This window comes from Rhamphochromis longiceps, linkage group LG5 (assembly GCF_057381845.1).
Source record: "Rhamphochromis longiceps isolate RC_006_pf linkage group LG5, R_longiceps_female_GT1.1, whole genome shotgun sequence".
NCBI lineage: Eukaryota > Metazoa > Chordata > Actinopteri > Cichliformes > Cichlidae > Rhamphochromis > Rhamphochromis longiceps.
The window spans coordinates 12,932,813-12,950,700 of NC_140561.1; the positions used below are offsets into that span (position 1 = coordinate 12,932,813).

Sequence of the window (17,888 nt, forward strand, 5' to 3'; positions counted from 1 at the left end):
GAGCATGGTGACGGAGCTCATGGCTCGAGCGGTGCCGGCCTGAGCCCGATAAATCTTCTCCAGCTGCGAGGCCGAGAATCTGCAGTGCTTGGACGGCAGAGATGCGGGGCCACCGACACCATGGTTATGGGACGGGGCCAGATAAGCAGCCAGAGACGGCTCCATAGGGGGTGGGTTAGCTAAACCAGCTCCCTCGGCGCCGTCCAATTCCATGTACTGTCCATAGCCGGGCACAGTGACGCGGGTAGACAGAGGTTTGTCCCATGACGCTGTTAGCTCGCAGAGAAAGTCTGGGAACATGGGGAGGCAGTTTTTGGCCGTTGCGGGCTCCGGTGGAAGGAAAAAACCCGCAAACCGCGACGGCTTCCGAGCTGGTGGAGGAGAGGGCCAGTCCACCTGCAGCTTCTCAGCGGCACGGCGAAACAGGGAGAAAAGAGAGGTGTCATCGTGGCCGACCGGCGCAGCAGCGGCGGCATATTGGGTCGACAATGAGCTCTCCTGCTCATCCTCCGACAAACCATGGATGTCCAGGCCGATGTCCAGCACGTCATCGTCTTCCTGGGGAGCGCTGGCGGGCTTCAACCCAGGCTGAAGCCCGTCAGCGCTCCTGCATGGTTCCGGTCCGTCATCGGCTAACCCGTCAACGTATTCCATGTGGTCAGCCCAGCTAATCGCGGGGACATCGACCTGAAAATTTTCGTCTTCGGACTCGGACGAAGCCGGGGCTCCAGACTCGGAAAGAAGAGGGTCATGCCGTGCGACAGCCGAGCGTCCCAGCACTCTTTCCACAAACGTCACCCGTCTTTCCAGGGTCGAGCGTCGGAGCTGGCGACAAAACGCACAAGCTTCGGGCTCCGTCAACGCTCTCCTAGCGTGGACGATCCCCAGGCAGACAGGGCAGGCATCGTGCTGGTCGCTGTCGTGCAAAGAGAAACCACATCCCTGAGGACAGGGGCGAACAGAAGATTTCTGCTTTGCTCGCTTCGGTTTGGAGTCCATTCCCAAAACGCAAAGCGAAACGCTGCACAAGAAAAACTTGAAAATAGCGCTCCGCGGGCAGCCTACGCACCAGCTGGGCGGTGGAGGCTAACACCAACAGGGGCAGTTAAGCTAGGTTCAAGTTGGCAGACAACGGAGCTAACTAGCAGTAGCTAGCTAGCCCAACTCAGCAGAGGTGTTCTCAGCGAGGTGAAGAGCGTAAGAACTGAGGGATGACGGTGATGGCAGCGGCTATATGTGCGGGCGGGGCCTTGCGCGTGTCATCACACGTCATCTGCCGTAAAGGCGTGAATAAAGGTTTCTTCAGCCAGGACACGCGAGGGCGTGATATCCCATACTTATGTGTTGTACCGAGTGAATCGACTGAAAGGGAACACTCCAAGTTGGTGACTTTTGGAGATTTATTTCCCTGGATGATTGAGAATGCATCAAGATGAAACACAAAAGGAAGTGCACAGCTTTTAGCAGCTCCCCCACGCCCTCAATCACACACCCCCACTCCCCTCCCTCCAGAATTCCCAGGTAACGACCTAATATACATATGAATGACTAGCCAATTTAGCTTCCACTTGGCTGAAGCTAAAGCTTAGCTAAAAGCCTACCAGCCATTTGGCTGCTCTCGGGTTTTATAGGTAGAAAGGTAGAAGCCTGGCTTTGCAGGTGTTAAACAGATGATGTCATTTGCAGACTTTTAGGAGTAATCCCAGCCTGTTTAGGTCTGAGGCTAAATCTCAAGCGGTTCCTGTAGTCTGCCATCTTACATGCCACCTGCTTATACTCACGTAGCAGCTTCAGGCAGTCCTTGCCAAAGGGAGGCAAAATGTCTGGATGGATGTTCAACCAACCGCGTAAGGAAATCCGACAAGGTTGATTGTGCTCACCTGGAAACTGGAAACAGTATAAACAGAATCAACATTGTGGGATTTTTCTTACCTGGATGTTTTGAGCCTGCATGAAGAGATTTTGCTTTCTGGAATATTTTGAAGGATTATCTTTGAATTCTGCAGGCGATCGAAGTGTGACCTGCCCTTTCAGGGCTCGTTGTAGGTGGGCCAGTGGCGCAATGGATAACGCGTCTGACTACGGATCAGAAGATTCTAGGTTCGACTCCTGGCTGGTTCGCAGTGCGTGCTTTTTTTTCGTGTTGGAATGGATACGCTCTTAAATATTGTACAAATTTGGTCAGAGAACAAACTTTGACCTCACCTGACCTTTTGATTTTCATGGCGGGGGGCCAGTGGATAACGCATCTGACTACGGATCAGAAGATTCTAGGTTCGACTCCTGGCTGGTTCGCAGTGCGTGCTTTTTTTTCGTGTTGGAATGGATACGCTCTTAAATATTGTACAAATTTGGTCAGAGAACAAACTTTGACCTCACCTGACCTTTTGATTTTCTTGGCGGGGGGCCAGTGGCGCAATGGATAACGCATCTGACTACGGATCAGAAGATTCTAGGTTCGACTCCTGGCTGGCTCGAAGTGTCTGCTTGCTTTTGTGCATATTGGGAGCAATGCTGTCAGTTTCGGAGGGTGAAAACCACCGAGGCACAGTGTTTTCAGACAGTGCATCTGAGCTCCTCTGATACTCCTAAAACCATAAGGGATCACCAAAGGTTTTCCTTCAGCCAGAGCTTGTCCTTCGTCTCGCTCAGTTCCCCCGTAGCGTTCTTTGGGTACCTTCCAAGGTTTAACAAATATCCAGCTAGAATGATCACATTTACTCACAGCAGCCAATCTCATGGTGTTCCCTCTGTCTTATAGCGTCCTGATGACATCTAGGTCGTGCTAGGTTGTGGATGATGAGAGTCAAACCTTAAGTACTGTAAGTACTGTATGCGTTGGCTTACACTACGCAATGACTTTCAAATGTCCTCTATTACTGATGGCAATTTCCCAGTCTAAGAAAGCTAGCGTGTCATTTTTCATATCCTTCCTGGTGAACCTGATGTGTTTTTGCACCACCTTAATGTCATCTGTGATTGGTTTTACATCCCGAAATTTGACTTTCACCCAGGCGTCATCCACATATTTGAACCAGTGGTGTTCGAGGACAGGATGACTTAGCAGTCTTTGTTTCCCACTTCCTGCTTATAAGAGTTAGCCACAATGGGTTAAACTGGGGAATTCATGGTGCACCCACACACTCACACTTTGTTGGTGTTGAGGGTGGTCCTGTTGGTGAGGGTGGGGTCATCCTGTAAGCTCTTGTGAACTAGCACCACTTCTTCGTTAGCTGTAAGACAACGGAAGAGAGTTCTACCATTGTAAGTGACCGTAGTGTCCTCTGCCTACATAACGATATGGCTGACCTTCTTCATGAAATCCATAGCGTTCTGAGGATGGCGTTTCCAGCTGCCTACCGACGGCTTGAGGACCGAAGCCAAAAGCCTTTCGATATTGTATGTAGCACAGTTGATCGTGCAGACAATGGGTCTTTAAATTACCTTCTGTTTATACAACTTAGGCAAAAAACAGAGACTTGCTGTAGCTTCCAGACAAAATCTTTGCTTACTTGTCCACATCCTTGGTGTTTGTCTCTTTAACTGGCCTTGGAGGACCCGCTCTGTCGCATGCCAATGTGTCTTGTGCACAGTAAGTAGTTGAGCCTGCCTCTACTCCCTGGTCTTAGGCTATTTATGCAGTGTTAGACAGCATGAAAAGTATGACTGAATTCACTTCTCAGTGAATTCAATCACCTTTGAAGCTTTTTGTCTTCTAGAAGAGTAGCAAGTCTTTTTGGGCCCAGCTCCTCTTTTGGTTTTAAAACATGGTAAGTAAATCAATGTTTCTCACCAGTTCGTTTAGCATCTGATTCTGTGGCTTTGGGAAGATTTTAGTAGCTTGGAGGCCTTAAACAGATGATGTCATTTGCAGACTTTTAGGAGTAATCCCAGCCTGTTTAGGTCTGAGGCTAAATCTCAAGCGGTTCCTGTAGTCTGCCATCTTACATGCCACCTGCTTATACTCACGTAGCAGCTTCAGGCAGTCCTTGCCAAAGGGAGGCAAAATGTCTGGATGGATGTTCAACCAACCGCGTAAGGAAATCCAACAAAGTTGATTGTGCTCACCTGGAAACTGGAAACAGTATAAACAGAATCAACATTGTGGGATTTTTCTTACCTGGATGTTTTGAGCCTGCATGAAGAGATTTTGCTTTCTGGAATATTTTGAAGGATTATCTTTGAATTCTGCAGGCGATCGAAGTGTGACCTGACCTCACCTGACCTCACCTGCCCTTTCAGGGATCATTGTAGGGGGCCAGTGGCGCAATGGATAACGCGTCTGACTACGGATCAGAAGATTCTAGGTTCGACTCCTGGCTGGTTCGCAGTGCGTGCATTTTTTCGTGTTGGAATGGATACGCTCTTAAATATTGTACAAATTTGGTCAGAGAACAAACTTTGACCTCACCTGACCTTTTGATTTTCTTGGCGGGGGGCCAGTGGTGCAATGGATAACGCATCTGACTACGGATCAGAAGATTCTAGGTTCGACTCCTGGCTGGCTCGAAGTGTCTGCTTGCTTTTGTGCATATTGGGAGCAATGCTGTCAGTTTCGGAGGGTGAAAACCACCGAGGCACAGTGTTTTCAGACAGTGCATCTGAGCTCCTCTGATACTCCTAAAACCATAAGGGATCACCAAAGGTTTTCCTTCAGCCAGAGCTTGTCCTTCGTCTCGCTCAGTTCCCCCGTAGCGTTCTTTGGGTACCTTCCAAGGTTTAACAAATATCCAGCTAGAATGATCACATTTACTCACAGCAGCCAATCTCATGGTGTTCCCTCTGTCTTATAGCGTCCTGATGACATCTAGGTCGTGCTAGGTTGTGGATGATGAGAGTCAAACCTTAAGTACTGTAAGTACTGTATGCGTTGGCTTACACTACGCAATGACTTTCAAATGTCCCCTATTACTGATGGCAATTTCCCAGTCTAAGAAAGCTAGCGTGTCATTTTTCATATCCTTCCTGGTGAACCTGATGTGTTTTTGCACCACCTTAATGTCATCTGTGATTGGTTTTACATCCCGAAATTTGACTTTCACCCAGGCGTCATCCACATATTTGAACCAGTGGTGTTCGAGGACAGGATGACTTAGCAGTCTTTGTTTCCCACTTCCTGCTTATAAGAGTTAGCCACAATGGGTTAAACTGGGGAATTCATGGTGCACCCACACACTCACACTTTGTTGGTGTTGAGGGTGGTCCTGTTGGTGAGGGTGGGGTCATCCTGTAAGCTCTTGTGAACTAGCACCACTTCTTCGGTAGCTGTAAGACAACGGAAGAGAGTTCTACCATTGTAAGTGACCGTAGTGTCCTCTGCCTACATAACGATATGGCTGACCTTCTTCATGAAATCCATAGCGTTCTGAGGATGGCGTTTCCAGCTGCCTACCGACGGCTTGAGGACCGAAGCCAAAAGCCTTTCGATATTGTATGTAGCACAGTTGATCGTGCAGACAATGGGTCTTTAAATTACCTCCTGTTTATACAACTTAGGCAAACAACAGAGACTTGCTGTAGCTTCCAGACAAAATCTTTGCTCACTTGTCCACATCCTTGGTGTTTGTCTCTTTAACTGGCCTTGGAGGACCCGCTCTGTCGCATGCCAATGTGTCTTGTGCACAGTAAGTAGATGAGCCTGCCTCTACTCCCTGGTCTTAGGCTATTTATGCAGTGTTAGACAGCATGAAAAGTATGACTGAATTCACTTCTCAGTGAATTCAATCACCTTTGAAGCTTTTTGTCATCTAGAAGAGTTGCAAGTCTTTTTGGGCCCAGCTCCTCTTTTGGTTTTAAAACATGGTAGGTAAATCAATGTTTCTCACCAGTTCGTTTAGCATCTGATTCTGTGGCTTTGGGAAGATTTTAGTAGCTTGGAGGCCTTAACTTAAACTCCCAGAGACCAGCCATTTGGCTTTTCTACCTATAAAACCCGGAGAGTTGCCAAATGGCTGGTAGGCTTTTAGCTAAGCTTTAGCTTCAGCCAAGTGGAAGCTAAATTGGCTAGTCATTCATATGTATATTAGGTTGTTACCTGGGAATTCTGGAGGGAGGGGAGTGGGGGTGTGTGATTGAGGGCGTGGGGGAGCTGCTAAAAGCTGTGCACTTCCTTTTGTGTTTCATCTTGATGCATTCTCAATCATCCAGGGAAATAAATCTCCAAAAGTCACCAACTTGGAGTGTTTCAGTTTGCCATCTTAGGGAGAAATCAACACACATGGGTGTATGTCCTTTGTTGCTGAGATTTATTGATAAAAACAGTACAAAAAACCAACCATTTGTACACATATTTACAAATAATAATAAAAAGTGAGTGAGTACATTTCAACATTTTCAGCAATCACTCACAATCCTGGCACTGCCATGGTATCTGTAGTCTGCATTTACCACATGTGTATCTGTTGCAGTGAACACATCGCACAGTGGCATGATTGTTCTTGCATTTGTGTGTTTGTGTCCCAAACTTGTCAGGTTTACTTGCAATATACTGCAGGAAACAGCACCGAGTCTTTGATGGGAAAAGCTGTTCATCAACGGTGATATGTAGACCAGGGTTGTAGCACGTGATGCAGTTGGTGACAAATGATCCCCACACACTGGAAATTGCAGCGAACTTTGCTCGATCACTGCGGGTGGACTTGTCATCAAAGCGTAGGTGTTGCATGATGTCTTGGAAGCGGTTTCGTGCCATAGTTCCAATTATCTGTGGGTTTCCCAGGTTTGCTGACCAGCAGTCATTTAGAGATGGAACCCTGGTAACCCCCCGCAAGATGCATGGCCAGACTAGACTGTCAAAAGATACATGCGAAAAATAAAAAGTAATATTAACTGGCACCATAGAAAAATCGTGAACTGGTTCTTGTAGAAAACCGGTACCCAGCATCCAATTTTTTGAATTTGCTAGTCTGCTTGTTTATCCATCCGATTTCAGGTTGTGTGCCAGAGGAGGGAAATGGCATTGCAGTATATGGTGTGGATATGGACATAACTTTTATTTTTATTGCACAACACCGTGATGGTAAAGTGGAGGAATTAATTTTTCTTGGTATAATTAACATACTGCATTACTTTTAGGGAAAGCATTCAGTGTAATGTGTGTAATAATTACTTTTTCTGAGTAGAGATCCGAACACTGATCACAACAAACATGCAACAACATTGTATCAATGTAATGTCTTTCGTATGCAGCTTAGCAATGGTGGTCATTGTCAAAGTGAATCAATGAGGAATCGAATCAGTAAGTGATATCAATAATAGAATCAGAATTACTAAATTCTTATCCATTCCCATTCCTTGTTCACAGTACTCAAATGGACTCCACAGTCACCAGATCTCAATCCAGTAGAGCACCTTAGATGGGAAATGTGCATCATGGATATTCGCTGACAAATCTACTGCAACTGTGTAATGCTATCATGTCAAAGTCTAAGGAATCTTTCCATCATCTTGCTGAAAATTAAGGCAGTTCTGAAGGCACAAAGCCCGTAAATATGTGTACAAATGGTTGGTTTTTTGTACTGTTTTTATCAATAAATCTCCGCAACAAAGGACATACACCCATGTGTGTTGATTTCTCCCTAAGATGGCAAACTGAAACGGTTAGTTATGTCTATAACTTCTGTTCCCTGAAGGAGAGGAACGAGGTACAACACATAAGTATGGGATATCACGCCCTCGCGTGTCCTGGCTGAAGAAACCTTTATTCACGCCTTTACGGCAGATGACGTGTGATGACACGCGCAAGGCCCCGCCCGCACATATAGCCGCTGCCATCACCGTCATCCCTCAGTTCGATAGCCGCTCTTCACCGAGCCAACTGCTCAGTGGGGCCACCCTGTGTTGTACCTCGTTCCTCTCCTTCAGGGAACAGAAGTTATAGACATAACTAACCGTTCCCTTTCAGTCGATTCACTCGGTACAACACATAAGTATGGGACCTATATACACGCCCCGCAGAGCAGCCACCGAACCGGAACGGGACCACCACCTCCTTAGTGAGTGGTAGACCCAGCAGAAAGGACAGCATGAGCCACCGAAGGGGCTGTAACGTCCAACCGATAAAACCGCACAAAAGTGTGCGGTGACGCCCAATTAGCCGCTGCACAAATATCAGCCACAGGCACCCCTCTAAAAAGAGCCCATGAGGTCGCCATCCCCCTGGTGGAATGAGCTCCCACCCCGTGGGGCAACGCAAAACCTCCGGTGCTGTATGCCAGCGAGATAGCTTCTACAATCCAGTGGGACAGCCTCTGTCTGGACAGAGCTCTACCTCTATTCGGATTAGCGAAGCAGACAAACAACTGGTCACACAAACGCACATCCCGAGTGCGCTCAATGTAGGTGCGTAGCGCACGCACCGGACAAAGAGAATGCACCCTCCTCTGCTCCTCAGATTCAAAAGGAGGGGAGCAAAAGCTCAGCAACTCAAACTCCATTGAACTATAAGATGCAGGCATGACCTTGGGAAGATAGGCGGCATTCGGACGCAATACGACCTTGCGGCCATCAGGAGAAAACTGTGTGCAGGCAGGATGCACAGACAGCGCATGAAGGTCCCCCACTCGCTTCGCCGAGGCCAAAGCGAGAAGTAATGCGGTCTTATATGAAAGAAGTTTCATATCTACCGACTCAACGGGTTCAAACGGAGGGCCACAAAGGGCCTCCAGCACCAAAGACAAGTCCCAAGCCGGGACACTGGACTTAAGCACGGGCCTCAGCCGGCGAACCCCTTTCAGAAAACGCACGGCGAGGGGATGCGCACCTGGTGTCACCCCGTCAAAACCGATATGACAAGCAGATATAGCCGCTAAATAAACCTTGATCGTCGAAAACGAAAGGCCTTTATCCAACAGCTCCTGCAGGAATGTCAAAACATCCACAATAGAGCACTGAAATGGGAGAGTGTGGCGGTCCTGGCACCATCGCTCGAAGGCTCGCCATTTGTAAGCGTACAAGCCTCTAGTAGACGAGGCCCTGGCGCTCTGAATCGTCGCTACCACACTAGGTGGCAGACCCTTAGCAACCAAGTTTAACCTCTCAGCAGGTAAGCATGAAGGTGCCACAGATCCGGGCGCGGATGAAACACTTCCCCCCCCGCCTGAGAGAGGAGATCCCTGCGGAGAGGAAGCTGCCAAGGACTTGCTGCAAGCAGGCTGATTATTTCTGCATACCACGACTTCGCGGGCCACCAAGGGGCCACCAGGATCAGAGAGAGGGAATGCCGACGCACCCTCTCCAGAATTGGAGATATCATTTCCACTGGGGGAAATGCATACAGGAGCACGTCTGGCCATTGGTGCGCTAGCGCGTCCAAGCCCAAGGGTGCATCGTGGTCGATTATGGAGAAGTACAGGGGGCAGTGAGCATTCACCCTGGAAGCAAAAAGATCTATTTGCGCCTCGCCAAATAGATCCCAAATCTGAGCCACTATTGAAGGGTGTAACCTCCATTCTCTCACCAGAGGACCCCCCCTGGAGAGAAGGTCCGGCCCCAGGTTCAGGTGGCCCGGGACATGGGTGGCTCTTAGAGTCAGAAAATGAACACTGCACCATAACAGCAGAGAGCGAGACAGCTGCAACAGGGGAAGAGAGCGTGTTCCTCCCTGCCTGTTTATATAAGACACCACTGTTGAATTGTCCGTCCTGACTAAGACATGCTGGCCCTGCAGGACTGGACGGAAATGCTTTAGAGCTAAGAACACTGCTAACAGCTCTAAGTGGTTGATGTGCAGCTGGCGCTGAGCCGCGGACCAGATCCCTCTCACTGACGCACCCTCGCACAGCGCTCCCCACCCACTTAGGGAAGCATCTGTGGACACCACCTTGCGAAACAACACCCTCCCAATCCGAGAGCCCTGGTGCAGTAGCCCGGGCTCCCTCCAAGGACGGAGAGCTAGCATGCAAGACGCAGTTACCGGCAGCCTCCTCCGGAGGTGACGCGAAGCACACAAACGGTGAGAGAGAGTCCAGCGTTGAAACGCTCTCATTTTCAACAGCCCAAGCGGCACTACGGCGATCATAGATGCCATCATGCCCAACAAGCGCAATATCGTCTGGAAACGCAGTCTGCGTCCCAGCTGAAATTGAGCGAGGCAGCGATGAAACGCGGCCACTCTGTGCTCTGACAACCGTGCGCGGCTGGAAAGAGAGCATATTTCCAGACCGAGAAAAGCGATCTGTTGACCTGGGATTAGCGAGCTCTTCTGAAAGTTCACAGAGAACCCCAGTGTCTGAATGTGTGACAGAACCCGCGACAGCTGCGTCTCCGCCTGTTCTCTGGAGCAAGCCACGAGAGCCCAGTCGTCCAGGTAGGCCAAGATGCGGATGCCCCTCTTCCTGAGGGGCGCTAGCGCTGCCTCGGCACATTTCGTAAAGGTGCGGGGAGCGAGCGACAGCCCGAACGGCAGCACTAGGTATTCGTAGGCTATTCCGCCCTCGAATGCAAACCTCAGAAACTGCCTGTGTTTCGGGTGTATAGCGACATGAAAATAAGCATCTGTTAAATCGATTGTCGCAAACCAATCTCCCGGGCCGACTGCACTCAGGAGCTGTCTGAGTGTTAGCATCTTGAACCTGTACGTTCGCAGGTACGTGTTCAAGACTCGCAGGTCGAGGATGGGACGAAGCCCTCCCCCTTTCTTCGGAATGACAAAATAACGGCTGTACCAACCTTTGTCCGTCTCCGAAGCGGGGACCACCCGTATTGCTCTCTTCTGTAATAGCGCCTGTATTTCCTCTCTGAGTACCAAGGCTGCCTCGGGGTTGACAATCGTGTTCACGACTCTTTGGAAACGAGGCGGCTTGACCCGGAACTGCAACCGGTAACCCATGGCAACGGTTTGCAGCACCCACGGAGAGGGGGCGCAAGCGCGCCACTGAGGGAAGTGAGCAGCCAGCCGGCTGGCCTGCAGCCCTGACGGCGGGGCGCCGTCGCCCCCCAGTGTGTCTGCAGGGGACTGCATCCCCTGCCTGACCTGGCTCATTTCGCCTGCAGGTTGAGCATTTGAGATTGTTTGAGAGTAAACAACACTCTTTATTGATTGCAACATGGGAACATGTACATTTATACATTTTGTTGGGTGCACCTTTTCCGGGGCATAACAATGAAAAACAGCGGGAACACTCGATGTGGTCGCTTGAACATTCAACACATCTGAACCGTGTGCAGGGGTTATGTGCTTGGGAGACCGCGATAGGGAAGTGCAGCGCCTTCTGGGGCTGACAACCTGAACAGAACTTAAGCGGCACCTCTTGTGCGGCAACAGAGGGGTAAGAGCAGCGTCTCCCTGCTGCCGGATCCCTTCCCCACTCGCAATCACAGCTAGGAGGGCTGAGGCTTCTTCCTCCTGGGCGTCGGGTCCCGTCGGGGGCCCGGGGGAGGGCCTTTGCCCCAGGCCGACTGGCGTGGAGCTCGGGCCGGAGTACGTGCTCTCGCCGGCGGCCCTCCCACTCCAGCAGTCAGAGGAGCGGCGGGCCTGTGAGAGCTAGCAGTGGGCTTGGGCTGGCGTCTGGGGATGATGTCGCGCAGAGCTTCCGTCTGCTTCTTCCTCAGATCGAATCTAGCCTGAATGGCTTCAAGTGAATGTCCGAATAACCCAGCCGCAGACACTGGTGCGTCCAGATACACAGCTCTGTCTCTATCAGGGACGTCGGAGAGGGTCAGCCACAGGTGCCTCTGCGCCACCACTGTCGAAGCCATCCCTCTGCCCAGGGAGAGCGCTGCACAGCGAGACGCACGGAGGATGTAATCCGTGGTGACTCTAACCTCGTTAAGAAGAGGTGACAGCGGGCTGTCCTCCGGAACCAGCGATCCAAGCTCCGCCAGGCACATTGCTTGGTACGTCTGGAGCATGGTGACGGAGCTCATGGCTCGAGCGGTGCCGGCCTGAGCCCGATAAATCTTCTCCAGCTGCGAGGCCGAGAATCTGCAGTGCTTGGACGGCAGAGATGCGGGGCCACCGACACCATGGTTATGGGACGGGGCCAGATAAGCAGCCAGAGACGGCTCCATAGGGGGTGGGTTAGCTAAACCAGCTCCCTCGGCGCCGTCCAATTCCATGTACTGTCCATAGCCGGGCACAGTGACGCGGGTAGACAGAGGTTTGTCCCATGACGCTGTTAGCTCGCAGAGAAAGTCTGGGAACATGGGGAGGCAGTTTTTGGCCGTTGCGGGCTCCGGTGGAAGGAAAAAACCCGCAAACCGCGACGGCTTCCGAGCTGGTGGAGGAGAGGGCCAGTCCACCTGCAGCTTCTCAGCGGCACGGCGAAACAGGGAGAAAAGAGAGGTGTCATCGTGGCCGACCGGCGCAGCAGCGGCGGCATATTGGGTCGACAATGAGCTCTCCTGCTCATCCTCCGACAAACCATGGATGTCCAGGCCGATGTCCAGCACGTCATCGTCTTCCTGGGGAGCGCTGGCGGGCTTCAACCCAGGCTGAAGCCCGTCAGCGCTCCTGCATGGTTCCGGTCCGTCATCGGCTAACCCGTCAACGTATTCCATGTGGTCAGCCCAGCTAATCGCGGGGACATCGACCTGAAAATTTTCGTCTTCGGACTCGGACGAAGCCGGGGCTCCAGACTCGGAAAGAAGAGGGTCATGCCGTGCGACAGCCGAGCGTCCCAGCACTCTTTCCACAAACGTCACCCGTCTTTCCAGGGTCGAGCGTCGGAGCTGGCGACAAAACGCACAAGCTTCGGGCTCCGTCAACGCTCTCCTAGCGTGGACGATCCCCAGGCAGACAGGGCAGGCATCGTGCTGGTCGCTGTCGTGCAAAGAGAAACCACATCCCTGAGGACAGGGGCGAACAGAAGATTTCTGCTTTGCTCGCTTCGGTTTGGAGTCCATTCCCAAAACGCAAAGCGAAACGCTGCACAAGAAAAACTTGAAAATAGCGCTCCGCGGGCAGCCTACGCACCAGCTGGGCGGTGGAGGCTAACACCAACAGGGGCAGTTAAGCTAGGTTCAAGTTGGCAGACAACGGAGCTAACTAGCAGTAGCTAGCTAGCCCAACTCAGCAGAGGTGTTCTCAGCGAGGTGAAGAGCGTAAGAACTGAGGGATGACGGTGATGGCAGCGGCTATATGTGCGGGCGGGGCCTTGCGCGTGTCATCACACGTCATCTGCCGTAAAGGCGTGAATAAAGGTTTCTTCAGCCAGGACACGCGAGGGCGTGATATCCCATACTTATGTGTTGTACCGAGTGAATCGACTGAAAGGGAACACTCCAAGTTGGTGACTTTTGGAGATTTATTTCCCTGGATGATTGAGAATGCATCAAGATGAAACACAAAAGGAAGTGCACAGCTTTTAGCAGCTCCCCCACGCCCTCAATCACACACCCCCACTCCCCTCCCTCCAGAATTCCCAGGTAACGACCTAATATACATATGAATGACTAGCCAATTTAGCTTCCACTTGGCTGAAGCTAAAGCTTAGCTAAAAGCCTACCAGCCATTTGGCTGCTCTCGGGTTTTATAGGTAGAAAGGTAGAAGCCTGGCTTTGCAGGTGTTAAACAGATGATGTCATTTGCAGACTTTTAGGAGTAATCCCAGCCTGTTTAGGTCTGAGGCTAAATCTCAAGCGGTTCCTGTAGTCTGCCATCTTACATGCCACCTGCTTATACTCACGTAGCAGCTTCAGGCAGTCCTTGCCAAAGGGAGGCAAAATGTCTGGATGGATGTTCAACCAACCGCGTAAGGAAATCCGACAAGGTTGATTGTGCTCACCTGGAAACTGGAAACAGTATAAACAGAATCAACATTGTGGGATTTTTCTTACCTGGATGTTTTGAGCCTGCATGAAGAGATTTTGCTTTCTGGAATATTTTGAAGGATTATCTTTGAATTCTGCAGGCGATCGAAGTGTGACCTGCCCTTTCAGGGCTCGTTGTAGGTGGGCCAGTGGCGCAATGGATAACGCGTCTGACTACGGATCAGAAGATTCTAGGTTCGACTCCTGGCTGGTTCGCAGTGCGTGCTTTTTTTTCGTGTTGGAATGGATACGCTCTTAAATATTGTACAAATTTGGTCAGAGAACAAACTTTGACCTCACCTGACCTTTTGATTTTCATGGCGGGGGGCCAGTGGATAACGCATCTGACTACGGATCAGAAGATTCTAGGTTCGACTCCTGGCTGGTTCGCAGTGCGTGCTTTTTTTTCGTGTTGGAATGGATACGCTCTTAAATATTGTACAAATTTGGTCAGAGAACAAACTTTGACCTCACCTGACCTTTTGATTTTCTTGGCAGGGGGCCAGTGGCGCAATGGATAACGCATCTGACTACGGATCAGAAGATTCTAGGTTCGACTCCTGGCTGGCTCGAAGTGTCTGCTTGCTTTTGTGCATATTGGGAGCAATGCTGTCAGTTTCGGAGGGTGAAAACCACCGAGGCACAGCGTTTTCAGACAGTGCATCTGAGCTCCTCTGATACTCCTAAAACCATAAGGGATCACCAAAGGTTTTCCTTCAGCCAGAGCTTGTCCTTCGTCTCGCTCAGTTCCCCCGTAGCGTTCTTTGGGTACCTTCCAAGGTTTAACAAATATCCAGCTAGAATGATCACATTTACTCACAGCAGCCAATCTCATGGTGTTCCCTCTGTCTTATAGCGTCCTGATGACATCTAGGTCGTGCTAGGTTGTGGATGATGAGAGTCAAACCTTAAGTACTGTATGCGTTGGCTTACACTACGCAATGACTTTCAAATGTCCCCTATTACTGATGGCAATTTCCCAGTCTAAGAAAGCTAGCGTGTCATTTTTCATATCCTTCCTGGTGAACCTGATGTGTTTTTGCACCACCTTAATGTCATCTGTGATTGGTTTTACATCCCGAAATTTGACTTTCACCCAGGCGTCATCCACATATTTGAACCAGTGGTGTTCGAGGACAGGATGACTTAGCAGTCTTTGTTTCCCACTTCCTGCTTATAAGAGTTAGCCACAATGGGTTAAACTGGGGAATTCATGGTGCACCCACACACTCACACTTTGTTGGTGTTGAGGGTGGTCCTGTTGGTGAGGGTGGGGTCATCCTGTAAGCTCTTGTGAACTAGCACCACTTCTTCGGTAGCTGTAAGACAACGGAAGAGAGTTCTACCATTGTAAGTGACCGTAGTGTCCTCTGCCTACATAACGATATGGCTGACCTTCTTCATGAAATCCATAGCGTTCTGAGGATGGCGTTTCCAGCTGCCTACCGACGGCTTGAGGACCGAAGCCAAAAGCCTTTCGATATTGTATGTAGCACAGTTGATCGTGCAGACAATGGGTCTTTAAATTACCTCCTGTTTATACAACTTAGGCAAACAACAGAGACTTGCTGTAGCTTCCAGACAAAATCTTTGCTCACTTGTCCACATCCTTGGTGTTTGTCTCTTTAACTGGCCTTGGAGGACCCGCTCTGTCGCATGCCAATGTGTCTTGTGCACAGTAAGTAGATGAGCCTGCCTCTACTCCCTGGTCTTAGGCTATTTATGCAGTGTTAGACAGCATGAAAAGTATGACTGAATTCACTTCTCAGTGAATTCAATCACCTTTGAAGCTTTTTGTCATCTAGAAGAGTTGCAAGTCTTTTTGGGCCCAGCTCCTCTTTTGGTTTTAAAACATGGTAGGTAAATCAATGTTTCTCACCAGTTCGTTTAGCATCTGATTCTGTGGCTTTGGGAAGATTTTAGTAGCTTGGAGGCCTTAAACAGATGATGTCATTTGCAGACTTTTAGGAGTAATCCCAGCCTGTTTAGGTCTGAGGCTAAATCTCAAGCGGTTCCTGTAGTCTGCCATCTTACATGCCACCTGCTTATACTCACGTAGCAGCTTCAGGCAGTCCTTGCCAAAGGGAGGCAAAATGTCTGGATGGATGTTCAACCAACCGCGTAAGGAAATCCAACAAAGTTGATTGTGCTCACCTGGAAACTGGAAACAGTATAAACAGAATCAACATTGTGGGATTTTTCTTACCTGGATGTTTTGAGCCTGCATGAAGAGATTTTGCTTTCTGGAATATTTTGAAGGATTATCTTTGAATTCTGCAGGCGATCGAAGTGTGACCTGACCTCACCTGACCTCACCTGCCCTTTCAGGGATCATTGTAGGGGGCCAGTGGCGCAATGGATAACGCGTCTGACTACGGATCAGAAGATTCTAGGTTCGACTCCTGGCTGGTTCGCAGTGCGTGCATTTTTTCGTGTTGGAATGGATACGCTCTTAAATATTGTACAAATTTGGTCAGAGAACAAACTTTGACCTCACCTGACCTTTTGATTTTCTTGGCGGGGGGCCAGTGGCGCAATGGATAACGCATCTGACTACGGATCAGAAGATTCTAGGTTCGACTCCTGGCTGGCTCGAAGTGTCTGCTTGCTTTTGTGCATATTGGGAGCAATGCTGTCAGTTTCGGAGGGTGAAAACCACCGAGGCACAGTGTTTTCAGACAGTGCATCTGAGCTCCTCTGATACTCCTAAAACCATAAGGGATCACCAAAGGTTTTCCTTCAGCCAGAGCTTGTCCTTCGTCTCGCTCAGTTCCCCCGTAGCGTTCTTTGGGTACCTTCCAAGGTTTAACAAATATCCAGCTAGAATGATCACATTTACTCACAGCAGCCAATCTCATGGTGTTCCCTCTGTCTTATAGCGTCCTGATGACATCTAGGTCGTGCTAGGTTGTGGATGATGAGAGTCAAACCTTAAGTACTGTAAGTACTGTATGCGTTGGCTTACACTACGCAATGACTTTCAAATGTCCCCTATTACTGATGGCAATTTCCCAGTCTAAGAAAGCTAGCGTGTCATTTTTCATATCCTTCCTGGTGAACCTGATGTGTTTTTGCACCACCTTAATGTCATCTGTGATTGGTTTTACATCCCGAAATTTGACTTTCACCCAGGCGTCATCCACATATTTGAACCAGTGGTGTTCGAGGACAGGATGACTTAGCAGTCTTTGTTTCCCACTTCCTGCTTATAAGAGTTAGCCACAATGGGTTAAACTGGGGAATTCATGGTGCACCCACACACTCACACTTTGTTGGTGTTGAGGGTGGTCCTGTTGGTGAGGGTGGGGTCATCCTGTAAGCTCTTGTGAACTAGCACCACTTCTTCGTTAGCTGTAAGACAACGGAAGAGAGTTCTACCATTGTAAGTGACCGTAGTGTCCTCTGCCTACATAACGATATGGCTGACCTTCTTCATGAAATCCATAGCGTTCTGAGGATGGCGTTTCCAGCTGCCTACCGACGGCTTGAGGACCGAAGCCAAAAGCCTTTCGATATTGTATGTAGCACAGTTGATCGTGCAGACAATGGGTCTTTAAATTACCTTCTGTTTATACAACTTAGGCAAAAAACAGAGACTTGCTGTAGCTTCCAGACAAAATCTTTGCTTACTTGTCCACATCCTTGGTGTTTGTCTCTTTAACTGGCCTTGGAGGACCCGCTCTGTCGCATGCCAATGTGTCTTGTGCACAGTAAGTAGTTGAGCCTGCCTCTACTCCCTGGTCTTAGGCTATTTATGCAGTGTTAGACAGCATGAAAAGTATGACTGAATTCACTTCTCAGTGAATTCAATCACCTTTGAAGCTTTTTGTCTTCTAGAAGAGTAGCAAGTCTTTTTGGGCCCAGCTCCTCTTTTGGTTTTAAAACATGGTAGGTAAATCAATGTTTCTCACCAGTTCGTTTAGCATCTGATTCTGTGGCTTTGGGAAGATTTTAGTAGCTTGGAGGCCTTAAACAGATGATGTCATTTGCAGACTTTTAGGAGTAATCCCAGCCTGTTTAGGTCTGAGGCTAAATCTCAAGCGGTTCCTGTAGTCTGCCATCTTACATGCCACCTGCTTATACTCACGTAGCAGCTTCAGGCAGTCCTTGCCAAAGGGAGGCAAAATGTCTGGATGGAT

The 17,888-nt window shown here is 49.6% G+C and overlaps 1 protein-coding gene and 8 non-coding genes across 9 annotated transcripts in view; all 9 read left to right on the top strand.

The window, feature by feature from the left end:
* The window catches only part of eogt (EGF domain-specific O-linked N-acetylglucosamine (GlcNAc) transferase), a 76,301-nt gene that overhangs the window by 36,246 nt on the left and 22,167 nt on the right, over positions 1–17,888 (top strand). The gene's annotated exons all lie outside the window — the stretch shown is intronic.
* trnar-acg (transfer RNA arginine (anticodon ACG)) lies at positions 2,049–2,121 on the top strand. Its single transcript has one exon. It is a non-coding gene; the product is annotated as a tRNA-Arg (tRNA).
* Positions 2,405–2,477, top strand: trnar-acg (transfer RNA arginine (anticodon ACG)). The gene has a single exon. It is a non-coding gene; the product is annotated as a tRNA-Arg (tRNA).
* On the top strand, positions 4,256–4,328 carry trnar-acg (transfer RNA arginine (anticodon ACG)). Its single transcript has one exon. It is a non-coding gene; the product is annotated as a tRNA-Arg (tRNA).
* On the top strand, positions 4,437–4,509 carry trnar-acg (transfer RNA arginine (anticodon ACG)). The gene has a single exon. It is a non-coding gene; the product is annotated as a tRNA-Arg (tRNA).
* Positions 13,893–13,965, top strand: trnar-acg (transfer RNA arginine (anticodon ACG)). Its single transcript has one exon. It is a non-coding gene; the product is annotated as a tRNA-Arg (tRNA).
* Positions 14,249–14,321, top strand: trnar-acg (transfer RNA arginine (anticodon ACG)). The gene has a single exon. It is a non-coding gene; the product is annotated as a tRNA-Arg (tRNA).
* On the top strand, positions 16,091–16,163 carry trnar-acg (transfer RNA arginine (anticodon ACG)). The gene has a single exon. It is a non-coding gene; the product is annotated as a tRNA-Arg (tRNA).
* Positions 16,272–16,344, top strand: trnar-acg (transfer RNA arginine (anticodon ACG)). Its single transcript has one exon. It is a non-coding gene; the product is annotated as a tRNA-Arg (tRNA).